This window comes from Nannospalax galili, unplaced genomic scaffold (genome assembly GCF_000622305.1).
Source record: "Nannospalax galili isolate Female #2095 unplaced genomic scaffold, S.galili_v1.0 scaffold212, whole genome shotgun sequence".
Taxonomy (NCBI): Eukaryota; Metazoa; Chordata; class Mammalia; order Rodentia; family Spalacidae; genus Nannospalax; species Nannospalax galili.
Window position 1 is genome coordinate 427898 of NW_008333884.1, and position 6616 is coordinate 434513.

General features: G+C 50.7%; 1 protein-coding gene and 1 non-coding gene across 7 annotated transcripts in view; both read right to left on the reverse strand.

Annotated features, from left to right (window-relative positions):
- The window catches only part of Myo18a (myosin XVIIIA), a 104512-nt gene extending 97989 nt beyond the window's left edge, over positions 1-6523 (reverse strand). For 3 of the 6 annotated variants that reach the window (XM_008828709.3, XM_029561403.1, XM_008828710.3), the window contains exon 1: positions 5853-6519. The gene's annotated coding sequence lies outside the window, so the exon portion shown is untranslated. Of the gene's footprint in view, positions 1-5852 lie in introns of all 6 variants that reach the window. The other 3 variants (XM_029561410.1, XM_029561402.1, XM_029561408.1) reach the window with 2 other exon arrangements.
- On the reverse strand, positions 285-389 carry LOC115069566. The gene has a single exon (XR_003848817.1). It is a non-coding gene; the product is annotated as a U6 spliceosomal RNA (small nuclear RNA).
- Positions 6524-6616: the final 93 nt, after the last annotated feature.

Consider the following 6616-nt stretch of genomic DNA (forward strand, 5'->3'; position numbering starts at 1 on the left):
AACCCTCCTCTGACCTCTGAGGCATTGCACAACACGGGTACATTCACTTACATGCAGGCAATACACTCATACACATAAAATAAAAATAATAAAAACAATATTTTTTAAAATGAACTGCTTCTAAGCAGGGCATGGTGGCATACGCCTTTAATCCCAGTACTTGGGAGGCAGAGGCAGGCAGATCTTTGTGAGTTTGATGCCAGCCTGGTCTACATAGTGAGTTCTAGGACAGCTGGGGCTACAAGGAGACCCTGTCTCAAAAAAAGAAAAAAATGAAAGAAAGAAAAAAAATGAACTGTTTCATGAATTTGTATGTTATTCTTGCACGGGAGCCATACTAATCTTCCCTGTATTATTTCAATATAGCATACATCAAAATGAGCACTGGCACAAGTTGGTGATGTCCATGAAAATATTTATGTACATATTCTCTGGTCATTTTTTTACTATTGTGCTGTATAGCGCTAGTGTCAACTTGACACACCTGGGCTGAGGGAGCCTCAACTGGGAAATTGCCTTCATAGGACTGGCCTGTGGCCATGTCTGTGGGGCATCTTCTAGATTGTTGAGTGATGTGGGAGGGCCCAGCTCACTGTGGGTGGTGCCACCCCTGGGCAGGTAGGCCTGTGTTGCATAAGAAAGCAGGCTGAGCAGGGGCCAGGGGAGCAAGCCAGTAAGCAGCGTTCCTCCATGGCCTGTGCTCCAGCTCCTGCCTCCAGGTTCCTGCCCTGAGTTCCTACATTGGCTCCCGGGATTAAAGGCATGCGCCACCATGCCTGGCCCTATTATTTTATTTATTATTTTCAATTATTATTTTCAATTTATGTGTATGTGTGTGAGTGAATGCCATGTGTGTGTAGGTGACCACAGAGACAAAAAGGTAGCATCCAATCCCCTGGAGCTGGAATTACTGATGGTTGTGGCCCACCCAACATGGGTGCTATGAACTGAACTCCAGTCCTCTGCAAGAGCCATCTGTCCAGCCCCAACTGATTGATTCCATTTGTAGGTCATCTATAGATATATTCACATAATAAATATGACTAATCTTTTGCAGCATTGTTCATAATAGAAAATCTATAACTATAAATGTGAATTTCTAGGGAAATAGCTAAATTATGAATCAACTAAGCAGTTATTAAAAGGAAGGAGGTAGAGGTGGGTGTGACTCAATGGTAGAGTCCTTGCCTAGCATATGCAAGGCCGTGGACTCAAGCCCCAGAATATAGAGAGATATGTTTGTACATACTGACTGGAAAAAAAAAATCTATACTCTTAAGTGAAAAAAGCAAGTTACAGTATAGTATATAATGTTGCTAAATTCTTCAACGTGTATGTGTGACTATATACATGTATATTATATATTTATTTTGCACATTCATGGAAAACATATGCTTTGGGGAGGAGATATGGATTTTAATTTTTAAAAAATATTTTATTTATTATTTAATTTAATTTTTAATGGTCTTTGAGACAGGGTCTCCCTGTAGGCCCAGCTGGCCCAGAACTCACTATGTAAACCAGGCTGGCCTTGAACTCACAGAGATATGCCTGCCTCTGCTCCCAAGTGCTGTGACTAAAGGCATGCCACACTACTCCCAGCTTATTATTTTTATTTTATGTCTATGAGTGTATTGCCTGCATGTATGTAAGTGTACCTGTGTTGTGCAATGCTTGAGGAGGTCAGAAGAGGGCGTTGGATCCACTGAAACTGGAGTTACAGATGGTTATGAGCTGCCATGTGGGTGCTGGTAATTGAACCCAGGTCCTCTTCAAGATCAACCAGTGCTCTTAACTGCTGAGCCATCTCTCCAGCCCTGGATTTTAATTTTTAAAAATTTTATGTGTATGAGTGTTTGGCCTGCATGTATGTAAGTGGACCACATGCCTTGCAATGCTCATGGATGCCAGAAGAGAGCATCGGATCCCTTAAAATTAGAGTTAGGGACATTGTTAGCCACCCTGTGGGTGCTGGGAAATGAACCCAGGTCCTCTGCAAGAACAGCCTGTGTTCTTAACGACTGAGCCATCTCTCCAGCCCTGAGATATGAATTTTAGAAAAGTCAAAATAGATTTGTGTTTTATTTATATGGTTTTAACTTTTTATTACATTTTATTTGTGTGTGTGCATGAGCACACATGCAATAGCACTCATGTGGAGGTCAGCGGACAACTTGTGGGAGTCAGTTCTCTCCTTCCACCATGTGGGTCCCAGGAATTGAACTCAGGTTGACAGGCTTAGTAGCAAGTACCTTTACCTGCTGAGTCATCTTGCTGGCCTATGGTTATAACTTTTTATGTGACTATTCAGCTGGTAGCAGTGTAAGTGTGTGAATGTGTGAGTGTATTTAAGCCTAGGCGGGGCTTTGAGTCGTGGGATTATATGAAATTTTTGCTCTACTTTTCTGCACACTATTTTCCATAAAAAATTTAAAAATAATTAGATATATTTCATTGTAACATTTATCTCTGCAGAGCTGGGTATATAGCTCTGTGGTTTAGGGCTTGCTTGGCACCTCTGACAGGTCAGGTTTTGACTGCCAGCACCATACAAAGAACAAAACAAGAGGTCTGACTCTAGAGGGTGAGGAGAGTGGCCATTTTAAAAACTGAAAAAGATCCTGAAAAAGTAGTGAGCAATCCGGGATGGAGAGCTGGCTCAGCGGTTAAGAGCACTGACTGCTTTTTGCAGAGGACCAGGGTTCAATTCCCAGCACTCACACGGCGGTGACGAGGCGGTGACGAACCGTCCGTAAGTCCAGTTCCAGGGGAACCCGGAACCCTCTTCTGACCTTCGCGGTCAGACACAGGTGCCCTCCCTCTTCTGACCTCGGCGGCTTTGCACAAGGGTGCACTCACATACATGCAGGCAATAGACTCATACACATAAAATAAAAATATTTTTTAAAAAGTAGTGAGCAATCCATTGACGTTAAAAATGTAAAAGGGGGTTGCCATGGTCAGTTTAAGACTCGTCTTCTTGTCTTAAAAAAACTTTAAGTGACTTGGGGGACCTAGTTAAGAGACTTCGCTCGTGTTTTGTGGCTTTAGGGCAGACTTAAAGTTCATCCTGCAGCTGGCAAGGCAAAAACCCCGAGAAATGATAACTACCACAGCAAGAGCTCCCCCAAACCAGGGCTCCCAGACTTGGTTGCTGCGGGTGGATCCTTAGGTCAGTTCCCCAACCCCCACGCCAGACCACACTCATAAATAAATACAAAGGAAATGCTTTCCCGAGGGGGCCCGCCTCTCTTCCTTGGCCTCTGACCTCCCCAGGCAGCCACTCCCTCCAGCCCGGGCCCCTCTCCCAGGCCCGGTGGGGTTGAGCAGCGTGACCGGCCCGGGCCGGCCGCCGCGCCCTCCGCTTCTGCTGAGCTCCGCAGCGCCGCGTGACTCACTGCCAGGTCACCACACGGAGCTTATCTGGCTCCAGGTGTGCTGCTGCTCGCAGGACCGCAGCCCGCCCACCCCGCGCCCCGCCGCCCGGCAGCTCAGCCGCAGCCCCGCAAGCACCTCCCACCCCGGTGCGGTCTCCCCCGGCACGCGGGAACCTGTGGTCCCAGGAGGACAAGGCTGGAGAATGCCTGTGGCTCAGCCGCATCCCCGCCACATTTCCGAGCGTCACCTCTGAGGCCGCCTGCCGGCACCCAACTCTGCGGCTTTTCCGCATGCCGTCAGTGTGACCTTGAGCAAGTCGCTTCTCCTCCCTAGCCTCAGTTCTTCCAGCTGTAAAATCTCCAGCGTGGATCTGGCCTCAAGCCTCTGCTCCACCACAAACTACAGGTTCGAACCCAGTATCTCTGAAAATCGAAGAATTTTAAGAATATCGCTAGTCAGTGATGATGAAGTACCTGGCCATGTAAAACCATCAGTCCACAACTTAAAGCCGGTGTGTCTCTAAATTGAAATGTCAAGGGAATGTGGATTATTTACAGGCTGCACAATTCGTACTTCCCCAAAGGGCAGGGAGCTCCGGGAAGCAGAGTGGGAGAATAGGAGACTTACCCCATACCTCTGCCACTCTAGCACTTAACTCCATCCTTCTGTATCACCTAATTCTGACTACCCTAGAAAATGGTAAAGGTACCTTAGTAAAGCTGGGACAAGGGAGAGAAAATGGTGACTACTAGGTTGGTAGGATGTACAGATCTTAATGCACCTAGGGCCTAACCCAAAGCACAACTTTAAAACTTAAGGCAGCCAGTCATGAATCATGTTGAGAACCTGTCAATCAAAGTACAGGGTAGTTCCACAGCCCCTCAGCTTTTTCCTTCCCATGCCACAACACACTCACATGGATGCTGTTTCCAGTCTGTGGTGCCCACTCCAAGGGGAGGGTATCTAGCTGGGGCCAGATTTGTGTGTTGAAGGAGCAAGAACTGAGCAGTGGCTCTGGAATCCTTTGAAACACCAAGTCAGGGTGAAGACTTCCGGAGTCCCAACAACTCCCTGCTCCACCCCAGCAGGGTGGATTCTCCTTTCACATAAGCCCCAGTTCTGCCCCACCCAGTTCACCTTCAGGTACCTGCTTCTGGGGTACCCTCAGCATTCTCAGGCTCAACTTTTGAAGACACATGCCCCTCCTCCGTGAGCAGCCTCCAGCAGGGAGGCCACTGAAAGGGATCTGGGCAATAAGCCCAGACTGCCCAGGAGTCAGGAAGGGCACCGTCCAAGCAAGGGCTTCTGAGGAGGAAGCCCTCAGACACCACCTACCAGCACCTGAGCCAGGCCAGCAGCAAGCTAACAAACTAGACAGAGGTGCCAGGTATCTAGTAATCAACTATCCAAAGTTCAAACTTCCAAAGGAAGTGACCATAGCCTGTGACCCTTCCTAGTCCCTCCCTCCACTACCTACAACCCTTCCTCAGTTTCCTAAACCCTCACAGGACAGCTCACCACAAAGCCATTGTCTTGCTGGAACAGAGGCCCCACTCCCAGTATCCTCAATCCCAAACAGCCAAGCACACCTCCACCCAAGGCTATATATAACCAGCCAAGTCGTGTCCAGCAACCAGGAAGATGTTTCCTGGAAAGCTTCATCACAAAAGGACAGAGGGGAGGCTGAGGAGGTGGCAGGCCTTTGTCAAAGAGCCAACAAGGCTTCTCAGGAAGCCAGAGACCTCAGGAGAGCAACTTTTAATATGCCCAAATAGAACATAGCCCCAGAATCAGAAAGGGTGGGACCAGTTTAGCCAGGCCCACTGATATGGCAACAGGACACCCACCTACTCAAGAAAAGGGCTCCAGAACTGGAAAGCATAAGCAAAGGCAGCCCAAATCAATGTCCTCTAGATTCAGTGTTCTGCTAAGGTGATCCAGCTCTTAGGTCCTCCAGTGACCTTACCCTCCCTTCTAATAGGGCCCCAATGCATACATACACTCACTTCCCACAGTTCTCTCTCCATAGGGACACTCTCACAGCCTCCTCAGCCACAGACATGTCAGAGACACCAAGAGGCAAATTCAACTTATGCAAACAGCCCCAAGGCATTGGTGAGAAGAGGGAAAGGCCTCAATCATATCATGGGGGGGTGGTTTACCTGAGGGCAGGACCTCCTAGCCAGGAGAGGCCCTCCCCTCACACACTAAGAGGCCACCACCACCAAATACATGTTGTTTTGGCTAAATGACCAAGCAAAATGAATAAAGCTTAAAAAACAAATTGGCTGTCTTCCCTCCTCCCCACCTGCCCCCACTTCTGGCTCTCTCTGGCAGCAGGCTTTCCAACTAATCAGCGGGACACATGTGCCTGGCAACAGGGTGACACCCCCACCACAAAGCCCCAACGTGTCCCGAAGGCCTTATCTCATCCAGGAGTGAGACCCACTCCCTGGGTCATGCTGGGTACCAACCTGCGTTCCTCCAGCGCGGGGAAGGACCAGGGCACCTGACCCTGCAACCTCCCCTTCCATTGGCGAGACAACTGGCATGACAGGTTCGCAGGGCGGGGCGTCGGCGCTCTCTCCCAGAGGCCTGGGGCAGGCTGCCCTACCTTCCCACACACACCCCACTCCCTGCAGGGAAAGGTGCGGTGAGCAGCCCAGTTACAGGGGGCAGTCTACACTGCCAATCCCCCTAGCCTGACATCCCCCCCCATTGTCTGTCCCAAGAGAAGGGGCCCGGGAAGCGGGGTCTCCATTGTTTTGCCAGCTGTCTAGCAGCTGCTCCTTTGAGAGGAGCCCGCTGTCGGCCTGGCAGTGAAAGGGTGAAGGCCGCTGGGAGGGATAAAGGACTCGGTGGAGGTGCTCGCCCTGCCCGTAGCCATCCTCAGTACTTCTCCCGATCGCTCCATCTGGAGGGGGGGGGTGTCTCGGGCCTGGCCCCTGGAGCCCCCCAGTCCCAAGGCTGCAGCCCCATCCCGCAGCTCCGGGCCACCTGGGCTCCTCCAAGCCTTCAGTCCTCCCACGCTGAAGGCGGTCCTATCCTGCCTCCAGCGCCCAAGCCTGGCGAGCACCGGCCGGCACCGTCCCTCCCCGCCGCTCGGGGTCGGCCCCCACCCGGGCTGTCCAGCCCGGCGGCGCCGCCAGGGACAGAGCCTGGAGTTCGGGCCGCCGCTTCCTTCCAGGGAGCAGGGGAAGAGGAGGCGCCCGAGGGCCCCGCCGCCCGCCCAGCCGGC